The sequence below is a fragment of the Giraffa tippelskirchi genome, chromosome 5 (genome assembly GCF_054371585.1).
Source record: "Giraffa tippelskirchi isolate mGirTip1 chromosome 5, T2T-mGirTip1v1.2.pri, whole genome shotgun sequence".
Taxonomy (NCBI): Eukaryota; Metazoa; Chordata; class Mammalia; order Artiodactyla; family Giraffidae; genus Giraffa; species Giraffa tippelskirchi.
This window is the reverse complement of record NC_137279.1, coordinates 66089078-66109246: the sequence shown is the minus strand read 5'-3', so window position 1 is coordinate 66109246 and position 20169 is coordinate 66089078. Positions and strand designations below refer to the sequence as shown.

The following is a 20169-nucleotide window of genomic DNA, read 5'->3' as shown; positions in this document are numbered from 1 at the left end:
TTTCCTGATCACAGTGTTCTTTGCTCTACATCACACTTCTGTCTCCCTTCCATAACCTGGCACTGTCAGGGAATGAGATGCTTGGTATTTATTAATTTTCCAGGTAACTGCAGTTCACCAGCAAGACAGATTTTAAAGGATTTTTAAGTCATTTTTTTACAGATACCTTTCCAAAATGTTTTTAAGATTAATTTTTATTGGAGTATAATTGTTTTACAATGCCATGTTAGTGTGTGTGTGTGTGTGTGTGTGTGTTTGTGTGTGTGTTGGTTGCTTAGTCGTCTCCGACTCTTTGCAACCCCATAGACTGTAGCCCACCAGGCTCCTCTGTCCATGGGATTCTCCAGGCAAGAGTATTGGAATGGGTTGCCATTTCCTTCTCTAAAAGGAACTATGCTGTGCTAAGTTATTTCAGTCGTGTTCAACTCTGTGCAATCTCATGGACTGTAACCCCCCTAGGCTCCTCTGTCCATGGGGATTCTCTAGCCAACAATACTGGAGTAGGTTGCCATTTCCTTCTCCAGGATGTTAGTATCTACTGTACAGCAAAGTGAATCAGCCATGTGTATACATATATCCTCTCTTTTTCAGACTTCCTTCCCATTTGGGTCATCACAGAGCACTGATCGGAGTTCCCTGTGCTATACAGTAGGTTCTCATTAGCCATCTAGTTTACACAGTTGTGTAAATATGTCGATACTAATTTCCCAATTCATCCCACTCCACATTTCCTCTTTGATATCCGTTAAGTTTTTTTCTCTGCATCTGTGTCTCTATTTCTGCTCTGCGAATAATTTCACCTTATACAAAGGCCTTGACATAATTTAACTTCTCGTTAATACACACTCATACTGTGAACATCTATTGGTATATTTTGTGCAAAAATAAAGCTCTGTGTCTATTTTTTAAATTTCTTCTTCCTCATTCACATTAGACACTTATGATAAAAATATCCTACTGATATTTTTTGGCTTTTTAAAAATTTTTTCATACTATATCTATTGTACATGAGTCTTTCAAAAGCTGTTAACTAGGAAATAAATTAGACAAGAGTATCAAGAACAACTTGGAAAACCCAAGTCAAATTCTTTCTGTGTCAGAATGTCAAGGGTACTTTGTCTTTGATTAGGAGCTACTTGGACACAGGATTTGGGGTTTGGAAAGATTTTTAAATTTCTTTGTTTTGGGAGTTTTTTGGGGGTTTTTTGCCCTTTTTGGTATTCTTTGGGGACATTAATGGGCATTCCATTGAGGAAGAATTGCATGGGCAAATACATCTGGGAAATGGTGCATGCTGTTTATTCCTTAGTCTTGAATATTTATAAGACATTTTAACTTTTTAAAACATTGTTAAAAATACCCCAGTATTTCCCAAGAGCACTTGACCACAAGACCCTTTGCCATCTCACAAGAACCATGTCCAGGAGAGGGTTCCTGTCCAGGACGGGATCTGTGTCCCTGTGGACAGGACGAGAGGGAGCTTTGTATTTGGGCTCCTCCCAGACCTCGCTATGCACCTCCACCTCTTCAGATGGTTCTAACGGGTATCCTTTCGCTGTGATATTATAAAACTGCAGTCGTAAGGATAGCACTCTCCTGAATTCTGTGAGTCATTCCAGTGAATTATCAAACTTGAGAGTGAAAAACTCTCCATTTTTAGTCAGCTGCTCAGAAGTGAGGCTGCCCTGGGGACCCCAAGGTTGTGGCTGGTGTCTGAAGTGAGAGGACTCTGCCATTAACCTGTGAGGTCTGGCCTCACTCTGGGCAGTCAGTGTCATCGCAGCCACATAACAACCGAAGGAGACTGGGGCTCCTTTTCATCCCTGCTTTACTGATGAGGAAGCAGGCCCGAAGCCACCCAGCTTCCTAGTCGGAGAAACCAGTTTCACCTCAGGCAGGCTTGGCTCCAGAGTCCACGGTTTTATCCTCACCAGGATACTGCACAAGGCAAAACAGAACAACAAAATCCAAAGTGCAGAAACTTTCAATTTTTTTTTTTTTCAATTCTCTGTGCTTCTCTCAACCGCATCTACTTGGAGAGCAATCTCTTTAATCAATTAAGTGTTCTTGCATCTCTGCATATCATTCAACTCAAATTTTCATAGAAACAATATGCTTTTGTTTTTGCATTTACATTCATCCACTTCTGCAATATTTAAATAAATTACGTAATTTCAGGTGCAACAGGCATGAACAGATTTAGGGAAACACATAATGCTCTTTGTAAGCAGACAGTTCAAATAAAGTAAGCAGACACGTCACAGTTCCACCGTGACTGTGTGGCATGTCCAGGCACTGGATTTATGTACAGTAAGAATTATAGAGAGAACGAGAACCATTAGTGAAACAGGAGGAGTTGGGTCAAAAATGTAGAGACTGGCTCTACAAGCAGGGTTCCCGAAAGTGCGATATGGCGAGAGAATGAGAAACAAGACACGAGAATTCAGAGAAAAGCGAGGATCAGGGGACCAACACCGCTCCAAGGTGAAGGTGAGAAACTGAATCCAAGCCAGCTTTATTATACTTTCAGCCTTGAATGAAAGAATATGCGGGGAGTTAAACCATAACTCAGGTGGCCTTCAGGGCCAAAGAACAAAATTATCATTAACCATTGAGTAATTAGGAAACAGTAATCAATAACAAATCAGTAACTAAGACTAATATTCTTATCTATAGATTTTCCACCAGATACGTAAGACATGTGACTCTGAGACGCCAGGTGAGAAACAGTCTGGGGTCGGTTTTCCAACCCCAGGATCATATCTTGTTTTCAAGATTATGAACTGTTCCCTCTGGACTTGTTCCAAGAGTTTCATGCCTTATGGCATCCAGTTTATCAATAATTATAGATTTCTTTTGCGGCCCTTGCCGGGGCCTGCTTTTCTTTTATTCTTCCTATCTCCTATATCTCCTCCTTTTTGGTTTTGCATGTGATGAGAAATGGTGAGAAATGCTAGTTGCTGTTGTTGACTTCATTGTCTCTTGATTGTTCTTCTCCAGACTATACAGAAACACAAACATATAATTAATAGCACTCCCATAACCAGAGCAATTCCATATCCAAATGTCTTGATGTGTTTTAAGGGATTAAGAGAAGAAAGATTATCAACAACGGTATCAAGAAAATCTGATCCAGAAATTACATCGAGATGTTTATTAAAAGCTTTTAATATATCTTGTTGTAGATCTTGAATATATAAAGAAGTATTACCTTGATTCAATAGGTGTTGTTTAACTTTATCCCATTTGAATTGTGTCTTATTATATTTGAAAGCTGTTACACAAAAGGAAGTATAGTTCCAATCACATCTCACCTGTTTTTGTAAACTGACTAGTTGATCTCCTAACAAAATAACAGATCGTTGAAGGTCGGCCACTTGGGAGGCCAACTTTCCATCAATTTTTTGTTGAGTGGTCCAAAGGACATCGGCATCTTTATGCCATTCTTGTACAAAATGAACTGTTTGTATAGATTTATGAAGAGCCATTCTGGCTACGGCTGCTGTAGTGGTAATAGCAATAATGCCTAAGATGGCAACAATTAGCAATCCCAGAAAATGTTTAACACGTTTAAGATTTTTCAATATTTCTTCAATAACATATAATGTAGGGCTTTCTTGCCAAGGTCGTTGTAAATCAACTGGAACCCATATACCAGTTCTGGTTTTAAGAATGTAAATACTCTGCCAACTTTCATCAAAGGAAATGGTATTATTTATACAAGTATAAAATGAACAGTTAAGACATGTTACTAATCCCAAATTGGGATCATTTTTGCTAGTCTAATCATAAAAACAAAAGGAATTCTTACACAAGTATGAATAGTGTGGGTATAGTTTTTTGTAAAATTAAAGGTAACTTTTGGGTCATTTAAAATATATTCAGTATATCGTCCCTTCCAAGCGATTAGTTCTTTTAATGCCATGGGCATTTTCTATATTTCATCATGAATAGGATAATGATCTAAACGAGGCACAGGGGGAGCTAATCTTACCCCATGCCATATGAGGGGTTGACTACCGTAAGTACTAATTGTCTTATCATTATATACCCTGGGGAAGACACTTTAGATTCTATAAGTTTAGGGGTTCTTCGGGGTCCCCAATCGATAATGGAGCTTTCTGCAACATTTAATAATAAGTGACCTTCTGATTCTTTACATAATTTCCATCTTAACCAATTTTCAATACCATGGCTAATTTCAGCAACACAATCAGGAAGGTCAGGTGGATTCATCACGCTGGAAGTTTCCTCTTTTTCTAAAAAAGTAAGAGCAGTTAACAGAAAAAGGGAAGTCTTATCCTCATTTGATTCTTTGACAACTGACAGCCACTTTTGATATCCTGTTTTAAGACATATACTTCCAAAACCAATACAAATAGGAGTGGCATCAGAGCCATAGTATAATTCATCAACTGACTACCTTCTTCTCCCTTTACAGTCTATTTTAATGTGTCCTAATTTTCCACATTGGTGACATTTCATATCTGTCTTTTTATTAGCTTTAGACAATACTTGAGCCAGAAGTTGCATTTTATATGGTTCTGACCCAATATCCTGACAAACTTTAAGATATTCTTCTAAAGGGGCACCCTGTGCTTTGAGAGGCTGAAACACCTTTTTACATTCTGAGTTAGCATTGTCATAAGCAAGAACTTGCATCAGCATATCTCTCAAACCAGGTTGTGAGACTGTTTTATTTAAATTTTGACGTAGCCTGGCAATAAAATCTACATAAGCTTCCCCATTTGATTGTTTAATTTGAGTAAATGAAACCAAGGCTTGTCTGGGTGGCTTTATTCTCTCCCATGCTTTTAAACATATCATTCTCACTTGAGCAGTTGATCATCAAATTGTAACTGAGCTTGAATGCCAAAATGTGCCCCACTACCCATTAATTGATCAAGTGTTATATCAACTGGCGGGTTGGCTGTCACATTTCTGCAAGCTTGTTGGTTTGCCTAATCTTGCCACCAGGTCCTAAATTGTAAAAATTCTGAGGTGGATAGGCAAGTTCTGGCTATCATTTCCCAGTCATAAGGAATTAACCGTTCATCTTGTGAAAGTCCCTGAATTAGTCCCATGGTATAAGGAGAATTAGTTCCATATTGGGTACATGCTTGTTTTATCTCCTTTTTAGTTTTATTTATTTATTTTTTTGTATTTTAAATTTTTTTTTATTTAATATTTTTTTATGTAAGTGTTGTTGTTTTACAATGTTGTGCCAATTTTTGCTGTACAACAAAGTGACTCAGTTTTACACATATATAGATGCGTATGTATACATTTGTATATCTTTTAAGAAGTGCCTATTTGTATATCTTTTAAGAAATGCCTATTTAAATTCTTTGCTTATTTTTCAATCAAGTTTTTTTTTTTAATTGTTGAATTGTAAGAGTTCGCTTATTATTATTGCTGGAGTAGAATTGCTTTACAACATTGCCTTGGTTTCTACTGTACAACAAAGTGATTTTAAATGGTATGGCATTATAATCATAATGCGTTCCTCCTTGTGGGGATTGAGGACCTGGTGGGATTTGAGTTACAGCCACAGGGAGAACTAAAGCGTCTTCAACCCCCTGCAATTGTGCCATATGAACTCCCTTTTGTAAAGGCATCATTTTATTAGGCACAGTTATCTGTGGTTTAAAAGCAAATCCATCATCCCAAGGGGTTTCAGGATTGAAAAGAGGGGGCTCAACCAAAGGTGCAGTTGGTCAAGCGAGAAAGATCTGTTACTGACTTCTATCATTCTTTTGGCTCTTATTTTTTATTTTTATTGTTTCTCTTCCTCATCACCTATGTTATCATATAAATTCATTTCCTCCATTTGTTCTTGCATTTGTTCTATAGAATCTCCTGAATCCGAGGTTTCGGATTGCAGCGGTCCTAAAGCTGTGCTAAGATTCCCTACTGACCATACAGACAAAGCAATCTTTTCACCACGTTGGTAGGCACCACACAGGCAACGCATAACTTCTTGCCATTCCTCATGCCTCAAAGTCCCTTTATCTGGATCTAGCCAGTCGCAATATTTTTCAATGGCAGAAAACAATTCTTTAAAAGAGGAGTGAGATATTTCAACCCCGAATTTTTTAACAAAGTTTTTAACACTTGCATATAATCACTATGCTTAGAAGAATTTTGCCCCATCCTTACCCTGATTGACAAATCCGCAGGGGTGTACTTACCAAGTACTTTCCTCGTCCACAGAGCTTGCTGGATTTCAATGCGTTCTCCGCCGCTAGGTGCTAGCCTCATAGGCTGGATTCACTTTCAGGTTCCTGTTCCGGCACCACTTGTCGAGACCTGCTCGACAAGCAGGGTTCCCGAAAGTGCGATATGGCGAGAGAATGAGAAACAAGACACGAGAATTCAGAGAAAAGCGAGGATCAGGGGACCAACACCGCTCCAAGGTGAAGGTGAGAAACTGAATCCAAGCCAGCTTTATTATACTTTCAGCCTTGAATGAAAGAATATGCGGGGAGTTAAACCATAACTCAGGTGGCCTTCAGGGCCAAAGAACAAAATTATCATTAACCATTGAGTAATTAGGAAACAGTAATCAATAACAAATCAGTAACTAAGACTAATATTCTTATCTATAGATTTTCCACCAGATACGTAAGACATGTGACTCTGAGACGCCAGGTGAGAAACAGTCTGGGGTCAGTTTTCCAACCCCAGGATCATATCTTGTTTTCAAGATTATGAACTGTTCCCTCTGGACTTGTTCCAAGAGTCTCTTGCTTTATAGCATCCAGTTTATCAATAATTATAGATTTCTTTTGCGGCCCTTGCCGGGGCCTGCTTTTCTTTTATTCTTCCTATCTCCTACAAAAAGAAGTCCTAACGTGTGAGTGAACAAAGTCTGAAATGACCACAATCTTCAGGTTGACCCCTCCATTTAGCTCCCATCTACGAGCCCAGCAGAATGGTATTTGTTCCTTTGGTCCTTCTTTATTATTCCACTCTATTACCCCCTTCCAGTTTCACATTCACGCAGTATTGATTGAGAGCCTGTTATTGATTTAGGTACACACTCCTCCATCATTAAGCAACAACGTCATGCCAGGCGCTTTCACATAGATTGCCTTCATCAGACCCCTTTGACAGATGAGGAGCTGCAGAGAGACTGAGGAGCTTGTGAATTTGTGTCCTTTGGTTTCCCACCGCCACACTCCTCTAAGATCACTTGCCTGCCGACAACTGTGGATTTCAACCATTTCAGTGATGTTGTCACCGGCTCTCTGGAATCTGCAGATCTCTTTCACCTAACTGGCCTTCTTCAGTCCTGGAAAATACGCTGGGTTGAAGGGCAAGGATGTATCAGCCTCACTAAACAACAGGCAATGACAAGTCTATAGCCAGTTGATTGAGCATCCTGGAGAAAGTGTCAGCCTGCCCAAGCTATCGGAATCATCCCCAGATTTCTCTAACTGAAAAAAAAAATTATTTCTTATGCGGAATTAGCAAATTAGCAGAAGGTTTTATAATTCTCTTTTAGCACTTCAACATATTTTTGTACATATCTGCATTTTTAGACAACAGTCTTCTTAAAGCGACAATCTTATCCATTCATTCAACAAACATTCAACTAATATTCATTCAACTCATACAGTTTCCTGCCCGTTGTATGTGTGTGACCTTGATCAAATTACCTGTAGGCACAGATGGGAGAGCTCCCACTTGCCACTTTTCCACTTTATTAATATGTTCTAAGAATCACCAAGGTAACATTTTTCTGGGAATTATACAAATATCCTTCCCACAAAATGGGAAATAAATTCATCAAAGAAGGAGTTGGGTTCCCATAAGAATCTAGGAGGCACATTTGCTTATTTTATCAATAAAGGGATAAAAACAAGCATGAATTTCTATGTCACCATTCGAAGTTAAAGTGAATTTAGTTGCATCCCTACTTTCAGGAATAAATTCCACCAGCGTCACTGGAGTGGCAATGATTTAGTTACGCTTGCTAAATCCTGCCCCACACACTAGGCAGCCCATTTTAAAATTCCCCCTCTTCTTGATTAATTTCTCAGGTAGTAAAATCAAACAGTTCTAAAATATACCTAGCACTTACATATTTGACAGAACAAAAAAGCTGCAATAAGACCATAACTAAGATTTCTTTCTAGGTTTCTAAAGAGCACTTTTTAATCTCCAGTATCACAGAGGAGAGTAATGCTCACCAGAAAATATCTTCTCTCCTCACACACTTCCTTCTCTGGATCCAGAAGCATGGAACCCACCACATGGAGAGATCTCCACACATACCCACAGTTCCTGGCAGAACTCACAATGACAGAATGGAATGACTCCCTTTCATGTGACTCAACCAAGCTGCAGAAAGTAGCTGCTTGAGAGACATTATAGGATGAGGTCTCACCTTGACCTGTATCACACCCTAACTTGAGTTTCCCTTATGTACTTCCTATCTTCATTAACTGCTAATGGAACACTTAAAAGGCATCTTGTTAAGTTCACAACCTACATTAATTCCAAGTTCACAATTTGGCACAAACTGACTTAGAATTTAATCACATTTGAATAAGAAACTGCATTTTTCCTTTCCTAAAAAAGGAAGGAAAACAGAGAAGTCTTTTTAAAGGGTTATGAAACTCCTGGTACTTTTCATAGACTAGCCTTTTATAGATTGTATGGATTAGGAAGAGATGGAGTAATTGCTCTCCTTGAAACAAAGGCTTAATTCTCCAGGGGGGAGAAATTCTTGACTAAAAGCTGCTAATCCCTTGCCAAGTTCAATCTACTGAAAATATATCCATTAACTATTCTGCTGAACCCCAACTTTACCTGGCCCTACCATCCGTTAAATCTGACTTACAATGAAACCTAGGGTTCCCAATTTAGAGGTCACTAGCTATGTTAAAAATGGAAATGAAAACTCATAGGTGCTGTTTCTCTTCATAGCTGAAGTGATGTTATTGACAAGAGCTTTATTCTGAGACCCAACGGCATCTTGATCTCAATTAGTGGTTGTGCAGACCTTTGACATACCTCTAAAGAGGCATGCTTGGGTGATAGATGTTAACTAAACTTAAGTGTGGCGATCATGTCACCATACATACATATATCAAATCATTATGCTGTACACCTTAAAATTATACAATGTTATATGAGGGTGAGATGGTTGGATGGCATCACTAACTCAATGGACACAAGTTTGAGCAAACTCCAGGAGATAGTGAAGGATAGGGAAGCCTGGCATGTTGCAGTCCAGAGGGTGGCAAAGAGTCAGGACTTAGAGACTGAAAAACAATATGTCAACTGGATCTCAATATATCGAAATTATTTCTCAAAACTGGGGGAAAAAAATAGCGTGGTTGGTGGTAGTAGAGGTGGTGACAGTGGTTGTAATGGAGTTTATAACCTCAGTACTCGAGCAGAACACTTATTTTTTAAAAATTAGTTTTCACTTCTGTGCTAGCCAGCCTCCACGTGGGCCCCTGCTGTCTCTGCCTCTGGTATTTGCACCTTTGTGTAGCCTTGAATCATCTCCCACATTGCATAGAACAGACAGTTGTAACCAACAGGATGTTGCTGAAATGGCAGGGCATGACTTCCAAGCTAGGTGATAAAAGACATCAAGTTTTCCTGGATCACTCAGTCTGGAGGAAGCCAGGTGCCACGCTGTGAGGATGCTCCCAACATGAGCTTGAGTAACCTGGGAGAGAAGCTGACATGAAGAACTGAGGCCCCCTGCCAACAGCCATCTTGGAGCCAGGTCCTCAGACCAGAGAAGCTTCCAGATGACCAAGCCCCTTGCAAAAATCCTGACCCACAGAAACCATGAGGTAACTGCTTGCTTTAAACCACTTGGCTTAGAAATAATTTGTTACAGCAGCCTGGAAAACTAATACAGTTACCAACAGAAGGACAGTTGAGCAAGATATTTGGCCAATGAGTAAATACTCTAGTCAGAAAACGATAGAGACACCTATACTTCTTTTTCCTAATTAGCGGTATCATCTATTTTTTAGCATTCTAACAAAATCCCTGAGTTTCTGCCCTAAAGTTATAAAGATGAGTAGCAAATTGAGTTGTGAGGACAAAGTTAAAATACAGGTGGTGTTAAGTGTTGAAAGCAGAAAAAAGATACAGGATCAAGCTCGAATTGTTTTTGTGAAAACTTTCCAAAACACAATGTATTTGCAAAGAACATGAATACACGTTCTTTGCGAATATTCTATTTGTAGTTCAAAAGACATTTGATTCTTTATCTTAATTCTGCCGGGTGACGCCAATGCTGGACTCTGCTTTCATCTTATTCCATATAGCCTAATGAATAAAAAGCAATTACATGTTCTATGGATAAGAATTCTTTATATTAAGGGATTATATTTATTTAATTTTGCTTACTGGAGATGTAGTCAGAAATTTTTAGGTTTCAGAAAAACTTAAGCATAGTCTTTCCAAAAATCCCCAGGCCTGACTCTCAATTTAATGCTCACTCATCTTCTCCTAATTTGTTATTTCTACCCCCAAACCTCATCAGTGTCTGTGGCCCCATCTTCCAGACACAAGGCTTTTCTCTCCCCAGAATCTTCTTCCCTAGGAAGAATGAGGCAGAATATAAAAGACGGGTGAAGTTCCAGGGCCTGGCAACACCTGATGAGGCTTCCCTGACGTTGCCAGTTCCCAAGGATCTATTTTGAAATTCTGATTGTCTTTTTTATTGTGTTGACCAAAAAAGTTTGTTTGGGTTTTTTGTAAGATGAAATTTTGTGGCCAACCCAATATTTACCTTCTTGTCAGTGTCCTGGCCTCTTTTCACACTCTACCCTGTGTGGGTGCTAAGTGGCTTCAGTTGTGTCTGACTCTTTGTGACCCCATGAACTGTAGCCCTCCAGGCTCCTCTATCCATGGGATTTTCCAGGCAAGAATACAGGAATGGGATGCCATGCCATCCAGCAAGGAATCTTCCCCACCCAGGGATCAAACCCACGTCTCCTGTGTCTCCTGCATTGGCAGGCAGGTTCTTTACCACTAGCACCAACGGGGAAGCCCCATACCCTACTCTCAGTTCAGTTCAGCCACTCAGTCATGTCCAACTCTTTGCGACCTCATGGACTGCAGCACACCAGGCCTCCCTGTCCATCACCAACTCCCGGAGCTTGCTCAATCTCACATCCATCAAGTCAGTGATGCTATCCAACAAGCTCATCCTCTGTCATCCCCTTCTCCTGCCTTCAATCCTTCCCAGCATCAGGGTTTTTTCCAATGAGTCAGTTCTTTGCATCAGGTGGCCAAAGTATTGGAGTTTCAGCTCAAGCAAGAGTCCTTCCAATGAAAATTCAAGACTGATTTCCTTTAGGATTGACTGGTTGGATCTCCTTGCAGTCCGAGGTACTCTCAAGAGTCTTCTCCAACACCACAGTTCAAAACCATCAATTCTGTGGCACGCAGCTTTCTTTATAGTCCAACTCTCACATCCATACATGACTACTGGAAAAACCATAGCCTTGACTAGACAGACCTTTGTTGGCAAAGTAACGTCTCTGCTTTTTAATATGCTGTCTAGATTGGTCAGAGCTTTTCTTCCAAGGAGCAAGAGTCTTTTAATTTCATGGCTGAAATCACTGTCCGCAGTGATTTTGGAGCCCCCCCAAATAAAGTCTCTCACAGTTTCCATTGTTTCCACATCTGTTTACCTTGAAGTGATAGGACCGGATGCCATGATCTTAGTTTTCTGAATGTTGAGTTTTAAGCCAACGTTTTCACTCTTCTCTTTCACTTTCATCAAGAGGCTCTTTAGTTCTTCTTTGCTTTCTGCCATAAGGGTGGTGTCATCTGCATATCTGAGGTTATCAATATTTCTCCAGGCAATCTTGATTCCAGCTTGTGCTTCATCTAGCCTGGCGTTTTGCATGATGTACTCTGCATAGAAGTTAAATGAGCAGGGTGACAATATACAGACTTGATGTAGTCCTTTCCCTATTTGGAACCAGTCTGTTGTTCCACGTCCAGTTTTGTTGCTTCTTGACCTGCATACAGATTTCTCAGGAGGCAGGTCAGGTGGTCTGTTATTCCCATCTCTTGAAGAATTTTCCACAGTTTGTTGTGATCCACACAGTCAACGCTTTGGTGTAGTCAATGAAGCAGAAGTAGATGTTTTTCTGGAACTCTCTTGCTTTTTTGATGATCCAGCGGATGTTGGCAATTTGATCTCTGGTTTCTCTGCCTTTTCTAAATCCATCTTGAACATCTGAACATTCATGGTTCAGGTACTGTTGAAGCATAGTTTGAAGAATTTTGAGCATTACTTTGCTAGCATGTGAGATGAGTGCAACTGTGCAGTAGTTTGAACCTTCCTTGACATTGTCTTTCTTTGGGATTGGAATGAAAACTGACCTTTTCCAGTCCTGTGGCCGCTGCTGAGTTTTCCAAATTTGCTGGCATATTGAGAGCAGCACTTCCACAGCATCATCTTTTAGGATTTTAAATGGCTTAACTGGAATTCCATCACCTCCACTAGTTTTGTTCGTAGTGATGCTTCTTAAGGCCCACTTGACTTTACATTCCAGGATGTCTGGCTCTAGGTGAGTGATCACACCATCGTGGTTATCTGGGTCATGAAGATCTTTTTTGTATATTTCTTTTGTATATTCTTGCCACCTCTTTGTAATATCTTCTCCTTCTGTTAGGTCCATACCATTTCTGGCTTTTATTGTGACTATCTTTGCATGAAATGTTCCCTTGGTATCTCTAATTTTCTTGAATAGATCTCTAGTCTTTCCCATTCTATTGTTTTCCTCTATTTCTTTGCACTGATCACTGATCTATCATTGATCCAAACACCCTACTCTAGTGGTCCTTAAACTTTTCAGGGTAAAAGGTCCCCTTGAGAATTTCCTGAAATCTCAAAATCATTGTCCCCAGAAAAAAATGCACATAAAGGTTAGCTTTTCATATACATGAAAAGCTTTGTTGTTCAGTCACTAAGTCATACCTGACTCATTGCAACCCCAGGAACTGCAGCACACCAAGATTCCCTGTCCTTCACTATTTCCTGGAGTTTGTTCAAACTCATGTCCTCTGATTCAGTGATGCTATCTAACCATCTCATTCACTGCTGCCCCTTCTCATCCTGCCCTCAGTATTTTCCAGAATCAGAGTCTTTTCCTGTGTCGGTTCTTCATATCAGGTGGCCAACGTGATTGAATCAAGTCTCCTGCATTGCATGTGGACTCTTCACCTTCTGAGCCACCAGAAAAGCCCATATTTTGCCTAGATAAGCTTAACTAGTGTCATGGCTTCAGTCTCCATCCAGGTGTATATTTCCAGCCCAGGCACTTCTCAGAAGTCCTACAACCTAACCTCTAAAGACTCAGTGAACCTCATTGCTTAGAGACACCATTGTCAAGTCAAACTCCAAGATCTCCTCCGCTGCATTCTCTAGTCAGCAAACAGGATGCAAATCCACTCAACTGCCCGCTGGGGAAAGCTCAGCTTTTCTGTTTCCTTTATTCTCCACATACAACCTATTACTAGCCTAACTGCTCTTCTCAAACCCATCCCCTTCTTTCAATCTCAACTTTCCCAGTTTATAGCAACAGCCTTCTAACTGCTCTTCCTGCCTCCAGGCTTATCACCTGCATTTCCGTCTGAATCCCAAACTAGAGTTTTAAAACTAAATGTAATCGTGTTTCCCCACAACCCCCCAAATAACCTTTAACCATTTGTTTTAGAACAAAGTTAAAAGTCCCACAGTGAGATTTCCCCCACCCATGCTCTCATACTAACACTTACTATTGCCTTAACCTGTTACATGTTCTTTGTTTCCCTTCCCCACAGTGTAAACTCTTCTTTGAAATAATGTTTTATACAAACTTACAAAAGAATCATTGTGCACATTTCAATGTGTAACACGATGCGAACAAGAATAAAAAGAATCATGTTGCCTTCTCTTTCCCCATCACACCCACATGCAGGAGTGCACATCTAGGATACACAGAGATTGTACTTTTTGGTGAATTTGTCTTCTGTATTGTGCAGTATCTGTACATGGCAGGCACTCAATAATTATTTTCTAGCAAGCTGGTTGAGTCAGACGGCATGATGGCATCAAGGCAGATTCTAAATCAGAAGGATGGTCTGTGCATTCCTGTGTCACCTGGGAGCATCTAGGTTGAGACAAGCAGAATGTTGGCCCTAGCCGAGAACTAGAGCTTCACAAGATCCCCGGAGGTTGGAAAGGACATCAAAGCTAGAGAAGCACTGGGCTTCCCTGGTGGCTTAGATGGTAAAGAATCTGCCTGCAATGCAGGAGATCCAGGTTTGATCCCTGGGTTGGGAAGATCCCCTGGAGAAGAGAAAGACTGCCCACTCTAGTATCTTTACCTGGAAAATCCCATGGACAGTGAAACCTGGTGGGCTACAGTCCATGGGGTTGCAAAGAGTCAGGCACAACTAACTGACTAACATAGTATCTACAGACTGCTCTAAAGTTGCTCATTTCAGAGCAGCAGCCCTGACCCACCCACTCATTCTACCTAAAAGATGCTGATAAGAATTGGGAGATTGGAATTGATGCATTGCGCTTGCATGTTTAGTTGTGTCTGACTCTTTGCGACACTTTGGACTGTAGCCCGCCAGGCTCCTCTGTCCTTGGGGTTTTCCAGGCAAGAATACTGGAGCGGGTTGACATTTTCTTCTCAAGGGGATAGTCCCGACCCAGGGATCAAACCCACATCTCCTATGTCTCCTGCATTGCAGGCGGATTCTTTACCCTCTGAGCCATCCAGGAAGCCCTTACATTATTGATATTACGTATAAAGGAGATAACTAATGAGAGTGTTCACTATAGCACAGGGCACCACTCAATACTCTGTGGTGACCTAATTGGGAAGGAAATATTTTAAGAAGGGGGGATGTATGTTAAAAAAAAAAAAGAAAGATGCTGATAAGAACCATCTCTTAATAACAGAAGGCAGATATAAAAAATTATGCTGATCAGATTAGTTTATCCTAGTGAGTACTAACTTTACTGTTTTTGGTTTGTGTGCTGAGGCAAAACACTGCATTCTCTGATAATTATATTTCAATTTGGGAATTTTCAGTGAAAGCTGGCCTTGAATATCAAGTAGATTCTGAAGCTCCAGCATTGAGCAGAACCTAAAATCAGAGACTTCAACTCTTGCTTTTATCAAGGAATTGGGTTTCTCTCAATCAAAACAACAGAAATTTAATTATTAAATCAACACTTTTAAATAGGACACACTTCAGAACAGCACTTCAGTTAATGTGTGTATTTTCTAAAACACAGGCAGCAACACAAAATGGAAAACGTAGCCAACCAGAGTTTGTGTTTTGGTTCAGTCATTGCTCTAACATAGATAAATCTTCAAACCCTCACCCATAAAATGGGGATAAGAATCTGGACATCATCAGGTCACTGTGAGGATTAAAACTGTAATTTTTTAAAAAACATGTTTTTCTCCTCTCTCTTTGTAGTCCACTCTCTATAGTGAGGGATTAAGACATTTTCTTTGGAGAAGCCCCATATCTGGCATAGTTCCTGACACATACCAAACAGTCAATAAATGACTGAGAAATGTGTTAATGAATAAATATCAAACCCTCCAGGAACTTCCTTTGGCAATGACCCATGACCCCTAATTGCTCTCCTTTGGTAGAAAAATCATTCCCAAACTAGGTTCCTCTCCTGCGGCAACCTCTTTGGAAAGTCCCTGCTTCCTTCACCTGCATTCCCAATCCCCACCCACTCTCCCGATGTGCACCCCAACACACACACACACACACACACACACACAGGATTTTCTCTCTATTTCTCTCCTCTCTTGCTCTTTGCTTCCTATAGAGTTGAAATCCTTCCACTGCAAGGCATTCAGTACACTCAAGTCAGAAATAAAGGTAGGAGAAGCAAGTCTCTGCCTAAAGAGATCACAGGGCTTCCCTAGTAGCTCAACTGGTAAAGAATTCACCTGAAATTCAGGAGACCTCGGTTTGATTCCTGGGTCAGGAAGATCCCCTGGAGAAGGGATAGGCTAACCACTCCTTGGGCTTCCCTGGTGGCTCAGATGGTAAAGAATCTACCTGCAATGCAGGAGACCTGGGTTTGATCCCTGGGTTGGGGAGATCCCCTGGAGGAGGGCATGGCAACACACTCTAGTATTCTTGCCTGGAGAATCTCCATGGACAGAGGAGCCTGGCGGGCTGCAGTCCAAAGGGTCACAAAAAGTCGGACGCGACTGAGCAGCTAAGCACAGCATAGCACAAGGAGATCAAACTAGTCAATCCTAAAGGAAATCAACCCTGAAGACTCATTGGAATGACTGAAGCTGAAGCTGAAGCTCCAATATTTTGGCCAACTGATGTAAAGGGCCAACTCACTGGAAAAGACCCTGATGCTAGGAGATTGAGGGCAGGAGGAGAAGGGAGGAATGGATGTGAATTCGAGCAAACTCCAAGAAATAGTGAAGGACAGGGAAGCCTCATATGCTACAGTCCATGGGGTCACAAAAAGTCAGACGTGACTTAGCAACTGAACAAACAACAACAAGGTTCTATCTGCCTGCTTTGTGCATCACTTAGCCTTCCATTAAAGTTCAGGTGTTGGGGATTTGTTGCTCTGTTTTTCTTCTCTATGCCCCCCACCTACACCCCCCACCCCATTTGCTTCTTCAACTGATCCTGGAATAAGTCTAATTAGTTATTTAATAGCCTGCATGATATTTCTGCTTAAAAACTCACAAGGGGAAAAAAAAAGAAGGTGGTTATAAATGTTAACACAAAATGTAAGTGGAAGAAATCAGAGTTTTGCCTCTTGGGTGGTATTAGTTGCTCCTGGGGTGTTACAAGGAAAAATGGGCGGGTAGAGATTTCCGGCTCATTGCTAGAAACACCTGCAGGCCCTCAGGGAAGACGTCCTTTAATATGTTTTATCGAAAGCTGTTTTCAGTCTAATTTTTTTTTAATTCTTATGTTTTAATTTACCTATTTTCAAGCTGAATCTAATAAACCGTTGGTAGTAGAAATAAGAAGCAGTCCCCAATTCAATCGTAATTCACCAGAGATCCTAAAAAATTAAGTCAGGATCAGATGGAATTTAATTCTTACTTTTAGACTCACAAAAAAACAAATTAGCCACATCTAAGATAGTTTTAGATCACATTTAAAATGTGAAAAAAAATCTTTTATATTCCCCAGCATTTTGTTGAGTTTCATTTCTGGGAAAAAATTCAGAATTTTGGAGCATATGTAAAACTCTCATGACACCATTTTCCTTTTCTTTTACTTACTTTGTTGACTTAAAAAAAAAATTGATGCCAGTTCTTACTTGGCAGAATCTATATATCATTCCTAGCCAATTTGTCACTTTCAAATATTCTTGGAATTAGAGTAAGATTACTAGAGTCAGTAAATAAAAATTCAGAATGCCAGGTTACACTAGAATTTCAGATAAACAATAAGTAACTTTCTTTTATTATAAGCATATCCTATTCAATATTAGGGACATACTTATACTAACCTATTATTGGGGTAATTTGAAACAACAGAAATGTATTCTCTCACTGTTCTGGAGAGCAGAGTCTGAATCCAGGTGACAGCAGAACCACTCTCTCCAGAGGCTCTAGGAGAGGACCCATCCTCACCTCTTCCAGCTTCTTGAGGATCAAGTGTCCTTTTGACTTGTGGCTCCATCCCTCCAATGTCTGCCTCTGTCTTCACACAGCTTCTCCTCTTCAATTTCCCTCTGCCTCTACAAGAATATAAGTCATTGGATTAAACCTCCTGGTTGGTTGAATTTTACATGATCTCATCTCAAGAGCCTTAACCTCATCACATCCACAAAGACTCCTTTTCAAATAAGCTGACATTGACAGGATCCAGGTATCCGGACATGAATATAACTTTGAGGGGGTGCTGGGTCACCATTAAATCTGCTATTGATACAAAGGAGAAGAGCTAAAACTTCCAACACCAGCTGAGGTGGATGAATTCCTGGCTCGAGTGAACAACCAGTTCACCGTCAGAAATGAGGCCAAAGAAAGCAAATCTGCAAGTGTTTTCACCCGATTTTCCCATCAAGGGCACCAGGTTCTTATTTGAAAGAGGCATATGAAATCCACTCCATTCACTGAGTCACTCACTGAATAGATGATGATGAAGTTCTGTAGTTGCCAGAGTCTGCGAGTCTGGGCTTCTCTGGTGGCTGAGTGGTAAAGATTCTGCCTGCCAATGCAGGAGGCGGGGGAGACACAGGTTCAGTCCCTGGTTCAGGAAGATCCCCTGGAGGAGGGCATGGCAACCCCCTCCAGTATTCTTGCCTGGAGAATCAATCCCGCGGACGGAGAAGCCTGGCAGGCTACAGTTGCAGATGCTGAGCCTCGCAATGGCCCCGCCCACAGGGGCCCCGCCCCCTTCCCACTGACAAGACCCCTTAAGGCAGCCCTGCCTGTGCCTGTCCTAGACAACATGTCCTCTAGAGCCTAGGGTCACACCTCGCCACTCTGTGTGTGTGTATGTGTGTTAGTCACTCAGCTCTGTCCATGGAATTCTCCAGGCCGGAATACTGGAGTGGGTTGCCATGCCCTTCTCCAGGGGATCTTCCCAGCCCAGAGATCAAACCGGGTCTCCCTCACTGCAGGTGGATTCTTTACCACTGAGCCGCCTCCTAAGCCCAATCTGATTAAAGATTAAAACTTTCCTTTTCTCCTGAAACATACTTGGTCTTGTGTCATTGGCTCGAGCAACAGTGGGCAAGAGAACCCTTGTTGGATTCCAGGCTAGACAGGATCACTAACACTTTCTAATGAGAGGAGACAGTTGACTGATCAATCAATAAAGGAACAGTAGAATTATTATATAATGTAATAAGTGCATGTGTGCTCAGTTGTGTCCAACTCTGTGACCCTCTGAACTGTAGCCGGCCAGGCTCCTCTGTGCATGGGATTCTCCAAACAAGAATATTGAAGTGAGTTGCCATTTCCTTTTCCAGGGGACCATACCACCCCAGGGATCAAACCCATGTGTCTCCTACATTGACAGACAAATTCTTTACCACTGTGCCACCTTGGTGTTATACAGGAAATAAGGTGAGGTGATAAAGAGTAACTGGGAGCAACACAGGGTGCTTTAGAAAAGGCAGTCAAGAAAGGTTCTTTTAAGAAACAGAGTCCTGTGCATGCCAAGTCAAGGTCAAGCTAGGCATGCAGAGATCCCAGTGAAAACCTTCCAGAACATAGAATAATGAGGTTTAAAGGCCTGAAGTTTAGAAGGAATCACTGTACTCTAGAAAGTGGTGGAGACCACAGTGGCCAGAACATAGTAAAAGTGTGGTTCAAGCATGAGTAACACCGACATATACACTACCACGTGTAAAATAGACAGCTAGTGGGAAGCTTCTGTATAGCCCAGGGAGCTCAGTTCAGTGCTCTGTGGTGACCTAGATGCCTGGGATGGGGGGCAGGGGCAGGGAGATGGTGAGAGGGAAGTCCAAGAGGGAGCAGATATGTGTATTCTTATACCTGAGTCACTAGTTCTGCAACAAAAACTAACACAACATTGTAAAGCAATTATACTCCAATCAAAAAAGAAGAAGAAGAATGTGGCTGACCATTGCCAGGTCTCCTGGTTCATGGTGGGGAGTTTGTACTTTGTTCTGTGGAAAAGAAAAGACATCAAAGGAATTTAAAAAAAGAGTGATGAGATTCAGTTTGTATGTTTAAAATTCAATTGTCTGTGAGGAATGACTTAGCTGGGCAAGAATGGAAGCCATCAGACTCATTAGAAAGTCATTGTAACCATCCTCAGTGAGAATCTCCCTCATAACTGCCCCTGCCCTGCTAGTGAGAGTTTGTGTCATCTTCTGCCCATATAATTCTGAAATATATACATTACATACAATAAGGGAAAATTTTTGAAACACGTTTTTGGTTTCTACCAATAAATCACCAAATTATATCATCTTAGGGTGCAAGTGGACTCACTGATGATGGTTGCAAGGGCCAGAGCTAAGAGCAAGAGAAAGGCTGTTGCTCTCATGCTGCTGAAGTGGCCAAGGGCAGTTCAGTGGAGGAAAAAGAAGTGACTTTCTGGTGTCTGCTCAGCCCAGCTGACTAATACTCCTGGGAATGGCTGCAAAAATCTCAGTCCCCTTTTCTCTAATCTGAACATTCTGTT

General features: G+C 41.0%; 1 long non-coding RNA gene across 1 annotated transcript; it reads right to left on the bottom strand.

Annotated features, from left to right (window-relative positions):
- Positions 1–2442: 2442 nt before the first annotated feature.
- Positions 2443–18381, bottom strand: LOC145506228 (uncharacterized). Its single transcript, XR_014053641.1, has 5 exons — positions 18138–18381; positions 17640–17746; positions 7200–7294; positions 6192–6309; positions 2443–3001 (listed from the first exon to the last, which is right to left on the bottom strand). It is a non-coding gene; the product is annotated as an uncharacterized LOC145506228 (long non-coding RNA).
- Positions 18382–20169: the final 1788 nt, after the last annotated feature.